At 46.9% G+C, this 20,710-nt stretch overlaps 1 protein-coding gene across 2 annotated transcripts in view; it reads left to right on the top strand.

Annotated features, from left to right (window-relative positions):
* Positions 1-20,710, top strand: part of LOC135369205 (uncharacterized) — a 43,917-nt gene that overhangs the window by 14,513 nt on the left and 8,694 nt on the right. The window contains exons 7-8 of one of the 2 annotated variants that reach the window (XM_064602837.1): positions 3,817-3,995; positions 4,676-4,848. The exons of the other annotated variant lie outside the window; for it this stretch is intronic. The gene's annotated coding sequence lies outside the window, so the exon portion shown is untranslated. Of the gene's footprint in view, positions 1-3,816; positions 3,996-4,675; positions 4,849-20,710 lie in introns of those variants that run through there. 2 annotated transcript variants of the gene reach the window in all.

Below are 20,710 nucleotides of genomic sequence, written 5' to 3'. Positions count from 1 at the left end.
GCATGGTATCTGCCGAGAGGAGAAAAAGGGAATACGGTGAGAGGTTATCTACACATCGTGAGAGCCCGAAAGGGCTCTTCACCAAAATGGCTTTGTGGAAAACTGCGAAACAGAAATCACACTAATATCACATAAATCGTGAGCACTAGGTCCTAGTGACCGAGATAGTGGCTACTACGTGCGCCGCCTGCGGGGACGCAAGTTGTTGCGACTGGAAGCTGGTCCGGTAGCGGGATCCGGGTCCAGGTGTTGAGGAGGCGGAAAGTCAGAGTCTCCGCTCTCGGGGTCTTGGAGGTGGTAAGGTTTCAGGTCCGAGATGTGCACTGGCCCAGTTTCTTCGCCAGTGTCATAGCGACGAAGCCTGTAAGTGAGGCCGGAGGAGCACGCACTTACCTCGAAGGGGCCATCCCACCTATCTGCAAGTGAAGCTGCAAAGCCGCGTGCCGCATCACTTAGCGGGTAAGTTCGTCGAAGGACGAGGTCACCGACGCTGTAGGTGAGGTTCCGTCGTCCTTGGTTGTACTGGCGAGCCTGGTCCAACCGTGCGACGTCCAGGGTATCCCAAGCCGTCCGGGCTGCATCGTCCAGTTGACTCCGAAGGTCCTCAGCAAACCCTGAATAAGGAGGCCGAGTACTGCCATCCCGGAGGCCCAGAGCATTCTCCACTGGAAAAGGTGCCTCTCGTCCCAAGTTCAGGAACGCCGGGGTGAAGCCTGTAGATCTGTTTACTGTTGTTCGTGTAGCGAACGCCAGGTCAGCCAGGCGAAGATCCCAATCACGGTGGTGCTGACTAGTGAAAGCAACCAACATCATTTTCAGGTTCCAATTAACACGTTCGGTAATGTTAGCCTGAGGGTGATATGGGAAAGTCGTCTTGTGCTGAATGCCTAAGACAGCGCAAGAATCTCAGAACACCTTTCTTGTAAAGTAGGTAGCGTTATCTGTGATGAGCTGAGCAGGAAACTCGAGCCGGCAAAAGGTGTCGAGTAGTCTTTCCCACATTGTCTGGGAAGTCAGCGTCCTGAGAGGAAACAGCTCAACCCATTTCGTGAAGTGATCAGTAACCACAAACAAATACTGGTTACCTCTAGGACTACGTGGAAACGGTCCCATCACATCACAAGCGACTATCTGCCAGGGCTTATTGCTCTGAATAGGCTGTAAGCGCCCAGGGGGTAAACCACCACGAGGTTTTGTTCTCTGGCATACGGGACAAGTGCGAACATGCTTAGTTACATCCTGCCTCATTCCTGGCCATGTCGCAACACGACAACTTTTCAGAGTTCATTATGTTCCGATGATCCAGAGTTTCGTCTTTTATTTGTCATATCTCTGTTAATGTCCGAAGTTTTAACTCTGTTCAGCATATCCGAGAATTCGGGGTAAGCGAGTTCGGCTCAGCGGTAGTCTACTGTACATCTATCAAAGTGTCCCAATCCATTTGGTATGCAAGTTGCTTTTGAAAGAGAATCTTGGCCAAGTAGGCTGGTGAAGTGGTGCCAGATATTACTGTATGTGTTTCATACGCATGTTTCTGTACGCATTAGTACTTTTAAAAGTAGCCATTGGGCAGCTACCTTTGGACATGCCTCTTCGGGGCCTTTGGCATGCCACAGTAACACCACTACGAAATTTGAAGAACATGCTATGCAGGCAACTGTGAAACCGAAACTGGAATCGATGCATTGGGTAGTATGCATGTGCCTACACCCGTCACCTAGGAAGTGATTGCAGTGGGTGCTATTCTTGTCTACATCAATTTGAATGCTTAGGGGGAGGAGCAGAAATTCAGTGACGATTTAGTTAACAGTAAATGCGAGAGAAATGCGTTATCATTGGGCAATTTTTTCAGTCCATACTTTACTTCCGGGTATCAACATTCGGTCTAAACCACGACCTACTTTATAGAAACACGACCATGACACTCGCCGATTCCCCTATGGGTCCGCTGTTCGCGGCCCGAAGCGGGGAAAACCAGTTTCGCGCTCAACATGCTCGCCAGGGGCACCACGTGCACACCCCACAAGCGAAGGGGAGACGGCTGCTGTAATATCGGCAATGTTTATTAGCATTGTTTTGTGCGTGTGTCTACGCGTTGTCTTCGTGTATCCTGATGCGAAAAACGTGTAATGTGTGCTTAACGCAAGTTAGTTCTACTTTACGCAAAATACATGAATTTTCGCGTCTAGAGCCGCCTTGCTTGGGACAGTGCTTGTACAGGATGTGTGGTATACCGTGGGCCCCCATTTGACGAATATACTTGGATCCTTGGTAAAACATTCATCGCTTCACACTGTGCTTCAACCGATGATAATACGAAGTTGAATTCCAGATGAGTGCTTGTGCGCTTTGTGGCGGAAAAGCGCCACAAAGCACAAAAGCGGCACAAAAAAGCGCCGCAAAAGCGGCCATATAGCGCCACAAACGATGTAGCAATTGATGTACGTGGATATTGCCATGCGCGATCGTGCTCCAAAATTTATGCGTGGGCCCGTACTTACTTGACTCTGCGAATGAGTATGTTAGCTGTCATTTCATTGTCACTACTGGACAGCGTGCAGTTTTAGTTGGTTTTAATTCAAACTTTTAATAAGAACACAGCACACATAACTGAACAGACACTTCATTTTATTCCATTTAATTTTGTCTGCTGACTATTTGGCAGAAATATCACCACATCTACTTTGCTTTTTCATTACAATCACGTTGCACATACACTCGACACCTTCAGGGCCTTTCGCGGTACGAAATACTCGGGTCCGACACTCCTTGCTTCGACTTGCAGAGTGGGACGGTGCAGTACACCATCACGAACCACTCAATGGACGACGTGCGACTAACCAGAACTTCACACGGTAGAAAACGGCATCCAAGTAAGGAACGAAAACTACCGTATCAACACGTGGAGCGGCATCTGCTGTGGGGGTTACTTGTGGCACCACGACCTTGCTGCGGCCACTAAGAGAAACATTTTGGAGAGAGGCGCAAGTGTCATGGTCATGTTTTTATAGAGTAGGTCGTGGTCTAAACCCAACTTCCGGTTCACTTCCGAAAAAAAACGGGACTTCTGGTTGTCCACTTACCGTCTATACATGACTTCTAGTATCCACTTGTCTAACCTGACTTCCGGTTGTCCACCTCCAGTGTACACTTGACTTCCGGTTCAACACTTTCAGTTACTATATCTAAGTCCATTTAATTAGCCTTTAATGAACCTCAGTTACTTTCAGTTACCCTGTAATTACTCTTTAATTACCAAAGGTAACCGAGGCTACCTAAGGTAATCTTTAATTCCGTTTACTTGCTTTAATTACTCTCAATTACCATTTAATTACATTTACTAATTACTCTCAATTATCCATTAATTGATTTCATATATTATTATTATCCAATAATTAATTTCATTTAATCCTTCTCTTAATTACGTATATCTTACATCCATTACCTATTCTTGCTTTAATTACCGTTCGTTACCTTAAATTACTCTTCCCTCTTAATTACCTTCGATTACTTAAATTTCCAATAACTTACCTCTATTTACATTTACCCTCTTATATGCCCTTTACATGTTCACTTATACTTCTGCCTCAGTGAGGCATCACCATCTCGCACGCGGGCACGCACACACAGCTTTTACCATTTTGACACTCCTAATGCTGACGCATTAATAAATCAAATTCATGAGAATCGGGGGGCCTGCCTGTATTTGACTATATAGCATTATTCAAGTTGATTTGAGGTTTTGGTCAGTTGAAAGTTTTGCGTACACATTCAGCTTATCTCTCGTGTCTTCCTTTAATTTCTATCTCGCTTCAGATCTTTGAAGAGTTTGCTCGAATCAGCAGTGTCGACCCTTAACAAAAGCTCTATGAAATAGTGGACCAGTACCGTGATTCCGTTGTGCAACTCTCAGTCGGCAACAGGGCTCCACCGTTAGTTGGTCAGCATAGTAGGTCTGCATGCTGCAAATTTCTGCTCCGGTGATGCCAAGAGAGGTATGTACTCCGTCACCCATGTCACTGTGCGGTCTGTTTATTTTATCGTCATCGACCACTTAAGCAGTGTTGACTAAAGGGGCACTAAAATGCAAAAACAAGTTCACTTCAAATTACGTTACACGTTACGTTAATTTCGTACTTCCTGTCATCATTCGAAACTTGCGTTATGAACTTAGTCAAAAGTATACCGCATTCTTTCTTGCTTCGGCACTAAGCAGTAAGCGACGCTTCAGCTTGTGCAGCAGTACTTTTAGCTCATACTGCGCGTGCGATGCAATGGAGCAGTCCCGGTGACGGACTTTCATTTCAGAGCAGGATGTTTTTGCATTTTAGTGCCCCTTTAATAAATGAGGAAACCAGTGACTTTTTGTGGGAAGAATGACACGTTTGCATCTAGCATCTGGCAGCACTGTCCTTTCTGATGAAGAAATGGGCTATTGCCAAGGCCATCATCTTTAGGACAAAAACAAACCTGGCAACATAGCTGCCACCCTGAAATTGGGACCCCTATCTGCTGGGATTCTCGTAATAATTAATAATTGGGTGTTTACGTCGCGATACAGCTGAGATCATAAGCGACAGGAGTCGGTCTGTGGATTGCTTTTGCCCACCTGAGGGTTCTTTAACGTGCGACGAAAGCTAATCACACGGCACCCCATATTGAACGACCCTCGCAGAAGACAGCGGTGGGATTCTTGGTGCCGATCGATAGTGTCTTGCACCTGCCACGTGATGCCACAGCCAACTGGAGTTACTGGCTCTCACACAAACCCTAAAGCACCGAAAGATTCCACATGAAACCCAGCTGAAACATGGAACAAAAAACAATACAAGTAAGAAGACGTTTCCTCCTCGCACAGGACGATGAGGCAGGCTTGCCATTGGCTGTCCTGACGCAATGTGGGCCGTCCTTGGCCCACGTCTCTTTCTCATATACATTCACGACTTCCAAATGATCTCACATCGTAAGTATGTCTCTGTGCTGATGATTGTGTCATCTATCGTCTGATTACTAACGATTGTTGGAGCTGCATTAAGTAAACTAAAGGACACCCAGGTAAATTCAAAAAGACCGAATGGGGTAGTAATTGCTGTTTTAGGTACATCCTCGGGAGGCACAGGTGGGTATCCGGTAATTGGCTTTAGTAAGGTCAACCTTGCTGAAGTGGGCGGGGCCAGAGAAGGTTGGCAAAGGAGTCCTGAATATAGGTAATAGGTATAGGAATATAGGGATACCAATCTGGTATGGTGGCACTATCATCGTCACTGAGCAGGGTACGCTACAGTAGTATTAGAGTGCCTACAATATAGTGTCAGTATTTCTAGGCACTATAGTAGTACAGTTAAGCTCCTCAATAACGAAAGCCCGCAAGAACGATATTCTCCTAGCAACAAAGTAATCCGGCGCCCCCGGCAAATACCCATAGAGTCCAATGCATTTGCCCAATGCAGTCCCGCATTAACGAAAGTTTCAGGTAGTGCCCAGTAGAGCCCTGCGCATCGAAAAATGGCTCGGCCCGACCCGGGTCCAGACCTTCATATTTTTATGCGCCCGGTGACCCAGTGACTAGAGCCTGGCCCGGTCTGGTAACCCAGCGAGTAGATCCCGGCATAGTATCTCCAGCCGCGCCGTACGCGTTTCTGCCGAATATCAAACAAATTTACCAGTAAATTTATAAGGAGAGAAGACAAACATACAAGTGATGGCGGTTTAACATCATAACCGAACCAGACCAAATTAAATCCAGTATGTACGCGGGCACGGCCGTTATCGTTACACTGTCAAGATTTTGCGGAGCTAGAAGATGCTGGTGACAAACTCCTTCTCCCAGTCCATACCCCTCTCACCAATCTTTGGCAAGTGATTGTGAAATACGTGAGGAGTGAGGAGCAATGGACGTCCACGACAACAAAGCTACAGATAGCTTATCCGGCTGCCATGTCCGTATTGTGCAGGCGAAGTGGAGGAAAATAAGCGACTATTTTCATTAATTTTGTTCTGGAAAGTAATGGGCGTGCTTATTTTGTTCATTTTTGTCCACTTATTTTTGCTGCAATGCATGCTATTCTAACTGTTGGATATGTTTTTCCTTTTTTCTCTAACAGCTATGTAATTGATGCCATTATTTGTGTGTAAGGTTAGTTTATGTAGTATAAGCATTCATTAGTTTTATTTAGCGCATTAGTTTATTGAGCACATGTGCTCAATATGTGTTATTTGGATGCATTATTAATTCTAGAGATTTAGTTTATTTTTACGTTGTACCGATTGTATGCTGTACGGGGGCTGGGCCCTTGTCAAGCTGTACTTTACAGCTTTTTTGTCTGTTACTCCACACCTGATTGGTGAGAAATAAAATGAATTGCATGCAAATGAATTTTTGCAATAGCAAAGTTCTCACGAGAAGTAAAAAACTTCCTTCCCCGGCAGTTTCGTTATTGTGGGGCTGTATATCATTCCCAGCACATCCCCCTTGCCAGGAATGCCTCGATGGTATGTCATTGTCGCCCCTGGGAGTGCACCGTACTGGAAGGAGTATGTTTCAGGAAGGTCGCTCACCACTAACAATGCTTTCAAGAAACCCTGAAGAAGCAACAAAATACTTCAGATTTTTCTTTTTGTGCGTGTATTGCCTTGGAGTTAATACACTCTAAGTCTTTTCACACCTTTAAAGGTGTAACAACGTGCATGGCGCACGCCTTTTTAGGTGTAATTTTGGTAACATCATAATGGAGCACGGTTTCGCACAAATTTTCTTTACTCGAGTGTTGTCTGTCCTCCAAAAATTCAGTCTTGCGACATCTCAACGTTGTTCAACAGTATTGTAGACACTTGCGCGTGCTCGATTATCGTTAGCGATGCATATATGCATTAGCTCGTACCTACGATATCCAAGACATAATGAAAGCAAGATTTGCACTGACACTTGATCTTTAGTAATGCTTTCCAAATTTTGTAAAATATCACCCTGGAGATGCAATGTTACGCAACCAGGTTGAATGTTCATAGCGCACACCTTTGAAGGTGTGAAAAAGTTCACAGTGTATGGGGGGAATAACGTTTTGATGAACGGCAAAAGGGGTGCACGGTGCAAAAAAGTTTGCTTTTGACTATTAACTATTGCTCTAAACCAGAACAAATGCTTGCCACAAAGTTTCAGATGTAGTATCGGATTGCATTGGATTTATCCCAGTGACCGATATATTGGAACCGAAAATCTGCCAGATTAAGCCAGTAGAAGCCGTAACTGCCAGATGTGCATGTCGTTACGGTGCGTGGTCGACGACTCAAGTATATTCGTCGTGTTTGACAAAATACTATTTGAATTTAGTGTCAAATATGTAATTCCTGTATTTTGCCAAAATATCAAATATTCGCTTAGCCTTAATAAATCTGTGCTCGCTTGGGTCGCCGGTTTGTGCTAGCAAGAGTCAACTGTAACTGTGGTACACTTGTTACCCTCCAGTCTGTTCAGCACTGTATAGTTGAAATGGATTTTCGATGTCACTCACTCTTAACTCTCTTTCAGATCTCACCTGTCTAGCTTTCTTCGTAGCTCTGCCGAGCCTTTTAAAGGAAACCCACACTTCATTCATAAAATCAAATGTAAGTGAGTCTTGATTGGGGCATTGGCTCTTATAACATTGCAGTTGCTGTCAGTGTCCGACAAGTTAATGAAAATTGTATTGTAAACCTCCTTTCCTGATACAATGCCCACATGCAGCGCCACCTAGATATGAAAGGACTGCTTAAATCCTGCTCTGACTGACTGCTCTTAACTGCTGCTTAAGTTACTGCTCTGACTGACTTAAATCCTGCTCTGACGCTGAGTCCCTAAATGGGCCACAGTTAACGCCTAGCAAAGCCTTCCTTTGTTTTTGAAACGCTGACTACGCCGTAACTGGATTCCACGTCAAGAGATCCACCGATGGGCCTCTCGACTCGGAGGATCTCTTAACTAATGTTGGATCTCTTGACTCGTCTGAAGGTTCGCCAGGGTGCGTCGTTAAGAGGGCATACCAGCTCTCTGTCCCAATGTATTTCCTATGGAACAGTCTTTATGCTTTTTCTCGGTAACCACCGCGAAGATTTTGACGCGGGTGGTTTCACTATAAAGAGGAAGACGAGATGAAGATATTTGCCTACAGGATTTCTCATACATATCGTATGTATTTTACGGCGACGTCACGAATGCGAAAAAAATACACAATTTTTCTCCTCCCTCTTTGAACAGGTTTTATTAAACTTCTATATAAATTTCGAAAAAGCCTTCCATTTACTTTCGCTGTAAATATTTCAGGAATCGATAGACATCAAATTTATATGTCTACCACTTTCAGTTTTTATAAAAAAGCATGAAACGTGAGTACGGATAAATACCGTCTCAAAGCCCGTAAACCGCGTCATTCTGTGTCGCCCTCTAGCCGTAGCACAGGAAAAACCGCGCGGAACATTTTGACCGTATCCATCCGCCGACCATGCGGCGCGCACGCGCACTGTAGTGTTCCCTCTCTCCTCTTTACTTTCATGGACAGCGGACTTAGGGCATGGCCTTGGAGACCAGAACAAAAGCTTACTTAGCTGCTCGTAAAGGGATTATCGTCAGTCAGCATTGTCGGGGGGGGGGGGGGGAACGTTGGGTAGACGAGCCAGCATTGTCGCGGCCCGTGTAAGAGACCACCGAGACCAATAAACCTCTTCTTTTTTCGGTGCGCTTATAGAGAAGTGAGATGGGTTTATTAGCGTGACATGAAACGTCAATTTCCTCGATTTTGCCATTTCGGGTTTGTGCTACTCAGTCAACTGTCTCATATAGCTAACGAGAATCTCTCGTATTTACGTTAGTGCAAGGCCGACTTCACAAACATTCCAGTAACGTTCAACAGGACTGCCCTCTAATGTCTGTAATGTTAAAACAGCCAGCAAGCGGATTACAAGCAAATGTTTCTTAGGATAACGGTACTTAGAACTGCAGCTTTATTTGTTGTTTCTCTTTCTTTCTTTTATTGATCGATTTATTTTTATTTTTATCGTTATTATTTTCTTTATTTTGTTTTTCATGAACGCTCCACGTGAACCAATAAGAAAAATCGATCAAGCGGCCGCTGCACAATTATTTCCGCCCGCGCAATGAGCAACAGTCTTTCCCGGAACCTAAATTCACGTTCGCGAAGCAAGGAAAACCAACGACAACCAACGACAGCATTGGGGGAGGGGGATATATTTATTAGACGAAAAAAAAGCAGGCTAAAGGTCAGCCAAACGGGACGTCGACTTGCCATCCTGGACGGTTCGGTTCGGCCGGTACGGTTTCCTTGGAAGTCGGCCTAGGACGCGCGCTGTTGCGTTGGTCGTGACGAGCGGCCCGCCCTCAGCGAGGCCAACGACGTACGACAAGCAGAACATGACACACACGACCAGCAGCTTTTTTACCTTATGCGCTTTTACCTTTTTTACCTAATACTATATTATTTCGTGAATGTTTTGAAATTTGAGGATTTCAACTTGTGGACCAACCTCGTAATTTAGAACCTGACCTAATTTATTCTCTCACGACAGCAACTGTGTCTGTAACTTGTGAACATATCAAATAATAAAACATCGTAATTTGACGGACTCTCACGAAAACAAAAATCATCATCTCTATTTTTCATCATCTCATCATGTGTTTGTGTAAGAGTACTGGGGTAGCCAGTTCGACGTCGTCGAAACTCACATCCCCATTTTTTTTTTCTTTGTCACATCACATGACATCATGCAAATAAACAAACAAAAACATTCCGAGGATACGCCGCGAAATATGTGTTATGGAGTGGCTGATTCCAAAACTATATCAATGCCATATTAGTTCACGATCTGAAGCCGCTTATCCATCGAGCATTTACATCCAAAAGACCGTGCGGTTGCATCCAACGTGTCGGTACATCGATACCGTGCCATTATAGCCAATGAGCCGTTGCATCCAATGCGCCGTTACGTCCACCGATGGATGTAACGTCTTGTTGGACGTAGCGTCCCCAGACCGGTTAGAACTGGGTCCTAGGTTAGTTTAGGCTTGTTTTTGACAGTTCACCGTTCACAGTCCATCTCATCTTCCTCATCACATTATAACTGGATATTCTGTTTGGAGAAGGACCGAAGACCGCTTGGTCGAAAGCCGTTCGATCGAAAGCCGGTTGATCGACGCCGTTTATTTGAAATACGTTTTTTCGAAGGGAGTTCGAAGGTCGCAGCGTGTCCTTAGCACCTCTTTTTCTGTAATTTTTTACTCGAGCATATGGAGCATGAGGCAATCAGTGTCCTCTCCTTTTTTGTTTGTTTGTTTGTACTTGCTTTTTTTTTCAGCTAAAGAGGGGAGACCACTGCTTATCTACAGACCTTTGTCATTCACGAACATCACAGCCATTTCGGGTTTGTGCTTACTCAGTCAACTGTCTCATAAGGCTAACGAGAATCTCTCGTATTTACGGTTAGTGGAAGGCCGACTTCACAAACATTGCAGTAACGTTCAACAGGACAGCCCTGTAATGTTCGTAATGTTGAAACAGCCAGCAAGCGGATTACACATATATAAATGTTTCTTAGGATAACGGCGCCTTGAACTGCAGCTTTCACTCACACTCTCTCTCACATCATCTTTCCCATAATCATCTCCGACACACTCACCATGGTTTTGGCGCTTATGGCCTTTGTTGCCTTTGTGCCATTAAACACATAATCAATCAATCAATCAATCAATCAATTTCTTTCTTTTATTGATCGATTTATTTTTATTTTCATCTTTATTATTTTATTTATTTGTGGCAATGAGCAACAGTAACCATGAGCAACAGTCTTTTCGGGAACCCAAATTCACGTTCGCGTAGCGAGGAAAACCAACGACAATCAACGACAGCGACGGGGGAGGGGGATATATTTATTAGACGAAAAGGAAAAAAAAAACGGGCTAAAGGTCAGCCAAACGGGTCGTCGGCTTGCTACTCCAAAAATAAATAAATAAATAAATAAATAAGATTAAGAAATAGGAGATAAATGAAACGGACGCGACGGAACAGCACGTTAGTTACCCAGACAACACGAAACTTTGTAGGGACATCCCAAACAGGTCCCAACATCCGCAGTCCCACAGACGATGTCTCTCGTACATTGGTAGGATGTGCGTTTGAAACGCACCATTTGAAATCCGCGAAATCGCCCTGTGGATGCCAAATTGGGACGTTCGGCGATGACCAGTACGGAAAGCGGCGGGAAGGAGGCCACTCGGGCGTCCATTATTGTGATGCGTGTCTGCGAGTCTGCTACGGAACTGCCGTTAGCAATGGCAAGCAAAAGTAAGTATATTTAAACTTTCCGCACTCTTGAACTGCACTGTCATTTGCATGTGCAGGCCCATCGTGACTACGTCAGTCAGATGCAGCTGAGATGCACGCTTCCCCATCCAGTGTTCCTCCGCATGCTAACTTTGAAGAGCGGCCGAGATTGTGGGCGCTTGCATCGTCTGTGTCACATATGTAGGTCTGACAAAACTGTTGAAATTGCTGAAGACGCAGCCGTCATTTATTGATCTCCCAGCTTGAGCAAGGACGTTGCTACGACCCACGTTTTGCATCCGGTGTGGAAGGAATAGAAGATCGAAAATATTGCCATTTCGGTTTGGTCAGAGGTGCGCACTGGAAGGATTAAGCCAAATACTACACGAAATTGCGATAATTATGAACGTCAATGGGCTTCCACTGACAAAAGATCAGTTTTGGCCTATACTCTGCCACATCATGTTTGAGAGCAGGTTTCGCGTTCTTGAAATACATCTCCCATTTGTGGCATCGTTGCATATTCACCTTTACATTTAACTCCCTTTGTATGGTTGTCTTGCAGTGAGCTGTATTCGCTCCATCTCTACTTCTGCCCTTCCTTCGGCTGCCCAGACCAGAAGTGCAGTTGAACTGCGCCACATCCTGTACCAGGAACATTCCAGTTTGTACTCTTTTGTTAGTTTGGACCCTTGTTTGTTGTTTCGTTCGGATAATTTCCTTCCACACTCACTGAATTTTTGTTTGAATTTTTGATTTAATCTACAGGCTTGTGGTAGATCTTGCATTTATAACATTGTTGCATATTCACCTGTACATTTCATTTCCTCTGTATGAATAGTGAGTTTTAGTGGATCGTACGTTACCGCATATGCGTACGCAACAGGTAGCGTTGCTGGTTCTGTGCACGCGCAAAACATAGAGAGAGCTTCGCGCATTGCGCAGAACCACCACGCTATTCCTTATGTACGCAAAGGCGATAGCGTACGGTGCATTAAAACTCTCTATTGAATTGCAGTCAGCCGTATTCGCCATACATCCACCTCTGCCTCTGCTTCCGCTCCTTCCTCAGTTATCCAAACCAGAAATGCGCATCTACGAGGTAACATAATAAAATTTCAGGTAAAATTTTCAGTACCTGTCGTTACTTACAACATCCTATTTGAACTTTTGTACTGCCTTTTCTTGCTGCAAGTTGCATTATCAAAGTCCGACGCTGCGGTGTGATGCAGAAGGGATTTCATGAATGTTGCAGTTGCATATTATAATGCCAATACTTGCTTATAATGAGCTTAAACTTCTGCTACCTCACCATTTGACCCTTTTCGGGTTGGGAACCTCTTTACAGTTTTTTACAGAGGGCAGTTTTAACAATCTATTTGGAGCTTTAAATTTCTTTAGAAGCGGCAGCTGCTATCCCCTGATTTGGATTTTTAGTGTTTACAGGAAACAGTTATAACCCCGTACAAGTGTTTGTATTTGTTGGAACTGTGATATTTTATTAGCTTCATAGTATTAATAGTCAACAGGCTGGATGATGACAAATGTAACTCAAAGGAACAATAAAATGTTGTCATGTTCACTCAAGGTGTGTGCATATTGCTTGCAGTGCTTATAATACATTATATAGCTTAAAAAGTGGAAAGAACAGCACTAAAAGGGGGACGGGACGAGGGGGGGGGGTTTCTCCGCGATGTCCCATTCATGTCTGATGCACATCCCTCGGGGACATCCACAGGATCTCCCTGAAACATTTCTCGGTGTCTCATTTTTTCATTTTTGGGACAAGTTTAGACTGTGTTTGGAACATGCCTGGGATGTCCGCAACATCCCCAATGTGACATCCCAGTAACATTTATCGGACCATTTCGTGTTGCCTGGGTAGTTGATTATTAGGTTAGTAAAAGTTCGGTGTTTGCATCTTCATGTTCAGGTTAGTCTAAGTGGGCTTTGGCAGTTTCCGTGCAGCCAGATAACATTTATTTACAGTAGTTTATTTTTCAACGCGGACTTCGATCACGTTATTTTGAGATACGGCCAATTTGTCGAGACCGGTTCTCTGGATTTTCCTTCTCTCGACAATCCTTGCCAGTTGCACGTTGGATGACCCAAAACCTGTACCCGTCTGTCTTTGCACGGCGAACAAAGGGAGGTCTTCTGAGGAAGATAAGGAAAAGCTCCGGTCACTGGGGATTCTCCGCTGAACTAGTGTCTACGCTGAACGAAAGGTCTGGTGTAATGTGAACTACCCTGTGAAAACCAAGGAGTGTCTAAAAATATAGTACTGAAGTTTCCGGGTAATAATCAGAGCGTTATGAGACGGAAATCGTGCTCCGAGACCTCGTCGCCCGTCAAGTTCCTTTCATTTTATCTTGTCCATTTATACATAAAGATTGAGTTCAAGGAGTTATTCCAAAAGCTGTTTGGAGAAGGCGTTCGATCGAAGACCGCTTCGTCGCAAGCCGTTCGATCGAAAGCCGGTTGATCGACGCCGTTTGTTCGAAAGACGTTTTTTCGAAGGCAGTTCGAAGCTCCCAGCGTGTCCTTAGCACCTCTTTTTCTGTAACTTTTGATTCGAACATATGGAGCATGAGGCAATCAGTGTCCTGTCCTTTTTGTTTGTTTCTTGCTATTTTTTCAGTTTAAGAGGGAAGACCACTGGTCATTTGCAGAAAGGTTTTATTGGTCATTCACGAACAGCACAGCTTTCTCGCTTTTTACTCTGTCCCATCCGAAAGGAAATAAAATTGAATAAAACTGAATTGAATTGAATAGAACAATGCGGAAGCATCCCCCGTAGCTGTAGGATACATACCGAAGAAAATGTCTTCAAGTTGGGAGCAGCCAATACTCTGTGCTTCTTCTGGGCACCCTTTTCGTTGCTGGGATCCGAAATGGGATAGTGATATGTGCACGAAAGGCACTCGAAGTCTGAATGCTAAGAAGGAATAGCCATAGTATAAAATACAGATATTGTATTAACAGCCATATAAAACTTTAGTTCCATCCTGTTTATAGTATGCATCTGCTCCAAACGAAGCAATAAAAAACTCAATCAAACGACCGCTGCCGCGACCGCTGCCTCAATCAAAAATTTACGCTTAAGAAATTCTTCTAAAAAAAGAAAACAAGACATATATTATCCTGTCGCACATAATAAGGAGGCCGAACTGTACTTTTTTGCCACACTCAAACAAGAACTTCTTGTTGTCAGGTGACCACAGTTATTATTTTTCTACGATGTGTCCTTTCATTTTTTGTCGAATCGTTCCTCTTGGCATTCAGGAAAAAAAATGCTGCTGCTGCGCGAATGCTGCGGCAACCTAATCATAGGTGGTGGTGGTGGTGGTGGTGGTGCTGCTGCTGCTGGCTGGCTGCTGGCTGCTGACTGGCTGCTGGCTGCTGACTGGCTGCTGCTGGCTTCTGACTGGCTGCTGCTTGCTGCTGACTGGCTGACAGCGGCAGTATTTATGCCCATCTCTGCCAGAAATATACATATCAAAATGTCATTTTTGCATGAATAATAGAGTTATTATCAAGGTAACTTGCATATTGTAAAAACATTTTTGGGACCCCTCATATAGAGCCCCGGTTAGCGAATGCTGCGGCAACCTAATCATAGGTGGTTGTGGTGGTGGTGCTCCTGCTGGCTGCTGCTTGCTGCTGGTTGGTGGCTGCTGCTGGCTGCTGCTTGCTGGCTGCTGGCTGCTGCTGCTTGCTGCTGCTGGCTGCTGGCTGCTTGCTGCTGACTGCTTGCTGCTTGCTGGCTGCTGCTGGCTGCTTGCTGCTTGCTGCTTGCTGCTCCTTGCTGCTACTTGCTGCTGCTGGCTGCTGCTGGCTGCTTGCTGCTGCTGGCTGCTGCTTGCTGCTTGCTGGCTGCTGCTGGCTGCTGCTGGCTGCTGGCTGCTGCTGGCTGCTGCTGGCTGCTGCTGCTTGCTGCTGCTTGCTGCTTGCTGCTTGCTGCTGCTTGCTGCTGGCTGCTGCTTGCTGCTGCTGGCTGCTGCTGGCTGCTGCTGGCTGCTGCTTGCTTGCTGCTGCTTGCTGCTGCTGGCTGCTGCTGGTGCTGCTGGCTGCTGCTGCTTGCTGCTGGCTGCTGCTGCTTGCTGGTGCTGGCTGCTGCTGGCTGCTGCTTGCTGCTGCTTGCTGCTGCTTGCTGCTGCTTGCTGCTGCTTGCTGCTGCTGGCTGCTGCTTGCTGCTGCTGGCTGCTGCTGCTTGCTGCTGCTTGCTGCTGCGTGCTGCTGCGTGCTGGCTGCTGCTGCTTGCTGCTTGCTGCTGCTGGCTGCTTTCTGCTGGCTGCTGCTTGCTGCTGCTTGCTGCTGCTGGCTGCTGCTGCTGGCTGCTGCGTGCTGGCTGCTGCTGCTTGCTGCTGCTGGCTGCTGCTTGCTGCTGGCTGCTGCTGGCTGCTGCTGAAATTGAGTGCAATTAGTCCACTGTTGTCACTGCGGAGGGAATCTCTGGGTTCCTGCTCCTCTCAAAAGTGGGAAATTTAGGGCAATTAGTCCACTGTTGTCACTGCGGAGGGAATCTCTGGGTTCCTGCTCCTCTCAACAGTGGGAAATTTAGGGCAATTAGTCCACTGTTGTCACTGCGGAGGGAATCTCTGGGTTCCTGCTCCTCTCAACAGTGGGAAATCTGGGGCAAATTAGTCCACTGTTGTCACTGCGGAGGGAATCTCTGGGTTCCTGCTCCTCTCAACAGTGGGAAATTTAGGGCAATTAGTCCACTATTGTCACTGCGGAGGGAATCTCTGGGTTCCTGCTCCTCTCAAAAGTGGAAAATTTAGGGCAATTAGTCCACTGTTGTCACTGCGGAGGGAATCTCTGGGTTCCTGCTCCTCTCAACAGTGGGAAATCTAGGGCAAATTAGTCCACTGTTGTCACTGCGGAGGGAATCTCTGGGTTCCTGCTCCTCTCAACAGTGGGAAATTTAGGGCAATTAGTCCACTATTGTCACTGCGGAGGGAATCTCTGGGTTCCTGCTCCTCTCAAAAGTGGGAAATTTAGGGCAATTAGTCCACTGTTGTCGCTGCGGAGGGAATCTCTGGGTTCCTGCTCCTCTCAACACTGGGAAATTTAGGGCAATTAGTCCACTGTTGTCACTGCGGAGAGAATCTCTGGGTTCCTGCTCCTCTCAACAGTGTGAAATCTAGGGCAAATTAGTTATGGAGATGTTAGTGGCAGACTGGCATAGTAAGGACATAGATGATTACAGTAAGGACATGGAGACATACAATGAGGACGTGGGGACTTACGATAAGGACATGACGACTTACAATGAGGACATGGAGACTTACTGCCTTAAGAAAGGTCTTACAGCTACATGCCTCACAGCGGCAGTATTTATGCCCATCTCTGCCAGAAATATACATATCCAAATCAAGGTAACTTGCATATTGTAAAAACATTTTTGGGACCCCTCATATAGGGCCCCGGTTAGCGAGTGCTGCGGCAACCTAATCATAGGTGGTTGTGGTGGTGGTGCTGCTGCTGGCTGCTGCTTGCTGCTGGCTGGTGGCTGCTGCTGGCTGGTGGCTGCTGCTGGCTGCTGCTTGCTGCTGGCTGGTGGCTTCTGCTGGCTGGTGGCTGCTGCTGGCTGGTGGCTGCTGCTGGCTGCTGCTTGCTGCTGGCTGCTGCTTGCTGGCTGCTGCTGACTGGCTGCTGCTGACTGGCTGCTGCTTGCTGCTGCTGGCTGCTTGCTGCTTGCTGGCTGCTGGGGCTGCTGCTTGCTGCTCCTTGCTGCTGCTTGCTGCTGCTGGCTGCTGCTGGCTGCTTGCTGCTGTTGGCTGCTGCTTGATGCTGCTGGCTGCTGCTTGCTGCTGCTGGCTGCTGCTTGCTGCTGCTGGCTGCTGCTTGCTGGCTGCTGCTGGCTGGTGCTTGCTGCTGCTTGCTGGTGCTTGCTGCTGCTGTCTGCTGCTTGCTGCTGGCTGCTTGCTGCTGCTGGCTGCTTGCTGCTGCTGGCTGCTTGCTGCTGCTGGCTGCTTGCTGCTGCTGGCTGCTGGCTGCTTGCTGCTGCAGGCTGCTGGCTGCTTTCTTGCTGCTGTTACCTGCTGCTTGCTGGCTGCTGCCGGCTGCTGCTGGCTGCTGCTTGCTGCTGCTTGCTGGCTGCTGCTGGCTGCTGCTGGCTGCTGCTTGCTGCTGCTGGCTGCTGCTTGCTTCTGGCTGCTGCTGGCTGCTGCTGAAATTGAGGGCAATTAGTCCACTGTTGTCACTGCGGAGGGAATCTCTGGGTTCCTGCTCCTCTCACCAGTGGGAAATTTAGGGCAATTAGTCCACTGTTGTCACTGCGGAGGGAATCTCTGGGTTCCTGCTCCTCTCAACAGTGGGAAATTTAGGGCAATTAGTCCACTGTTGTCACTGCGGAGGGAATCTCTGGGTTCCTGCTCCTCTCAACAGTGGGAAATCTGGGGCAAATTAGTCCACTGTTGTCACTGCGGAGGGAATCTCTGGGTTCCTGCTCCTCTCAACAGTGGGAAATTTAGGGCAATTAGTCCACTATTGTCACTGCGGAGGGAATCTCTGGGTTCCTGCTCCTCTCAAAAGTGGGAAATTTAGGGCAATTAGTCCACTGTTGTCACTGCGGAGGGAATCTCTGGGTTCCTGCTCCTCTCAACAGTGGGAAATCTAGGGCAAATTAGTTATGGAGATGTTAGTGGCAGACTGGCATAATAAGGACATAGAGGATTACAGTAAGGACATGGAGACTTACAATGAGGACGTGGGGACTTACGATAAGGACATGACGACTTACAATGAGGACATGGAGACTTGCTGCCTTAAGAAAGGTCTTACAGCTACATGCCTCACAGCGGCATGCCTTACTGCCACACGTCTCACAGCTACATGCCTTACTGTATATGCCTTACCAGCTGCATGCCATACCGCTATGCTACTGCGCTCTTGCGACTGCGGAGGGAATCTCTGGGTTCCTGCTCCTCTCAACAACGGGAAATTTAGGGCAATTAGTCCACTGTTGTCACTGCGGAGGGAATCTCTGGGTTCCTGCTCCTCTCAACAGTGGAAAATCTAGGGCAAATTAGTCCACTGTTGTCACTGCGGAGGGAATCTCTGGGTTCCTGCTCCTCTCAACAGTGGGAAATTTAGGGCAATTAGTCCACTGTTGTCACTGGGGAGGGAATCTCTGGGTTCCTGCTCCTCTCAACAGTGGGAAATTTAGGGCAATTAGTCCACTGTTGTCACTGCGGAGGGAATCTCTGGGTTCCTGCTCCTCTCAACAGTGGGAAATCTAGGGCAAATTAGTCCACTGTTGTCACTGCGGAGGGAATCTCTGGGTTCCTGCTCCTCTCAACAGTGGGAAATTTAGAGCAATTAGTCCACTATTGTCACTGCGGAGGGAATCTCTGGGTTCCTGCTCCTCTCAAAAGTGGGAAATTTAGGGCAATTAGTCCACTGTTGTCACTGCGGAGGGAATCTCTGGGTTCCTGCTCCTCTCAACAGTGGGAAATTTAGGGCAATTAGTCCACTGTTGTCACTGCGGAGGGAATCTCTGGGTTCCTGCTCCTCTCAACAGTGGGAAATCTAGGGCAAATTAGTTATGGAGATGTTAGTGGCAGACTGGCATAGTAAGGACATAGAGGATTACAGTAAGGACATGGAGACTTACAATGAGGACGTGGGGACTTACGATAAGGACATGACGACTTACAATGAGGACATGGAGACTTACTGCCTTAAGAAAGGTCTTACAGCTACATGCCTCACAGCGGCATGCCTTACTGCCATACGTCTCACAGCTACATGCCTTACTGTATATGCCTTACCAGCTGCATGCCATACCGCTATGCTACTGCGCTCTTGCGACTGCGGAGGAAATCTCTGGGTTCCTGCTCCTCTCAACAGTGGAAAATTTAGGGCAATTAGTCCACTGTTGTCACTGCGGAGGGAATCTCTGGGTTCCTGCTCCTCTCAACAGTGGGAAATCTAGGGCAAATTAGTCCACTGTTGTCACTGCGGAGGGAATCTCTGGGTTCCTGCTCCTCTCAACAGTGGGAAATTTAGGGCAATTAGTCCACTATTGTCACTGCGGAGGGAATCTCTGGGTTCCTGCTCCTCTCAAAAGTGGGAAATTTAGGGCAATTAGTCCACTGTTGTCACTGCGGAGGGAATCTCTGGGTTCCTGCTCCTCTCAACACTGGGAAATTTAGGGCAATTAGTCCACTGTTGTCACTGCGGAGAGAATCTCTGGGTTCCTGCTCCTCTCAACAGTGGGAAATCTAGGGCAAATTAGTTATGGAGATGTTAGTGGCAGACTGGCATAGTAAGGACATAGAGGATTACAGTAAGGACATGGAGACATACAATGAGGACGTGGGGACTTACGATAAGGACATGACGACTTACAATGAGGACATGGAGACTTACTGCCTTAAGAAAGGTCCGAAGAAAGGAAACCGAAGTTAATATCACGCTGGTAGTGTTCCAACGTTAATGCTGGACCCGGCGTCGGGAACTTGGCGCCCCCATCGCCCGGCAGCAGCCGCAGTAGCCCCCTCCTGCACTCACGGTTGGGTCGCCGCAGGAGGGAGACCCCCACGTATAGCTGTGCGTGGCTTTCCCGTGTCTGGGGAAAAGGGGATCCTGGTGGTTGAGCGGACCCGGAGGTTGGTTAGGACCCTTCGGGGCCCCTCCGGGAAAGCAACACACCGCTTTGGCCCCTGCTTCCCATAGTCGGGTGGTCCTGGAATACCCGGCCAGGATTATTCAGCTAGTCGTCATCTCCCTTTTCATTACTTTCTCTTCCTTGGTCTCCTTCTTTCTCTCCTTTTCCCCTTTCACCTTCTTTGGCGGCAAGGGTCAACCTTGGGCAGTACTTCTTCCTTTAGAAAACTGCACTCGGGTATAGTGTAGAGGCAGTGTTAACGTGTGGGACACGTTCCCTCGTTGGGCTCCATGGTGGGTGACACACTTCTGCACCGAATAACTTCCCTCCTTTATGGATAATTCAAACCCTAAAAAACATGATCGGCGCACAAAAGGCACCGCACCGATGTGCAAACATTGCAGTTTTTTAATTCCTCTCCAGAACCGTATTTCCCGAAGATACTGATCATTCATGCTGAAGATGAGACAAAACCACTAGCTACTATCTCTCCCTTTCTCGTCGCTAAAACTCTAGAACAAGTAGTTGGTAAAGTGTACAGTGCAAAGAAATTGAGAACTGGTGACATCCACATTGAGGTCCAGAGCAGGCAGCAGAGCTCAGCACTATTGTCAGTAAAACAGATTGGTAGTATTCCAGTTTCAGTAACTGCACACCGCACCCTCAACACAGTCAGAGGTGTTATCTCTAGCGAGGAGTTACTGCAGTGCTCCGAAACAGAGATCGAGGACGGCTTAAAAGACCAAGGGGTGATCAGTGCCAAACGGATATCCATCCGCAGGGA

The sequence above is a fragment of the Ornithodoros turicata genome, chromosome 9 (genome assembly GCF_037126465.1).
Source record: "Ornithodoros turicata isolate Travis chromosome 9, ASM3712646v1, whole genome shotgun sequence".
NCBI lineage: Eukaryota > Metazoa > Arthropoda > Arachnida > Ixodida > Argasidae > Ornithodoros > Ornithodoros turicata.
This window is presented reverse-complemented; position numbering and strand designations above follow the sequence as displayed.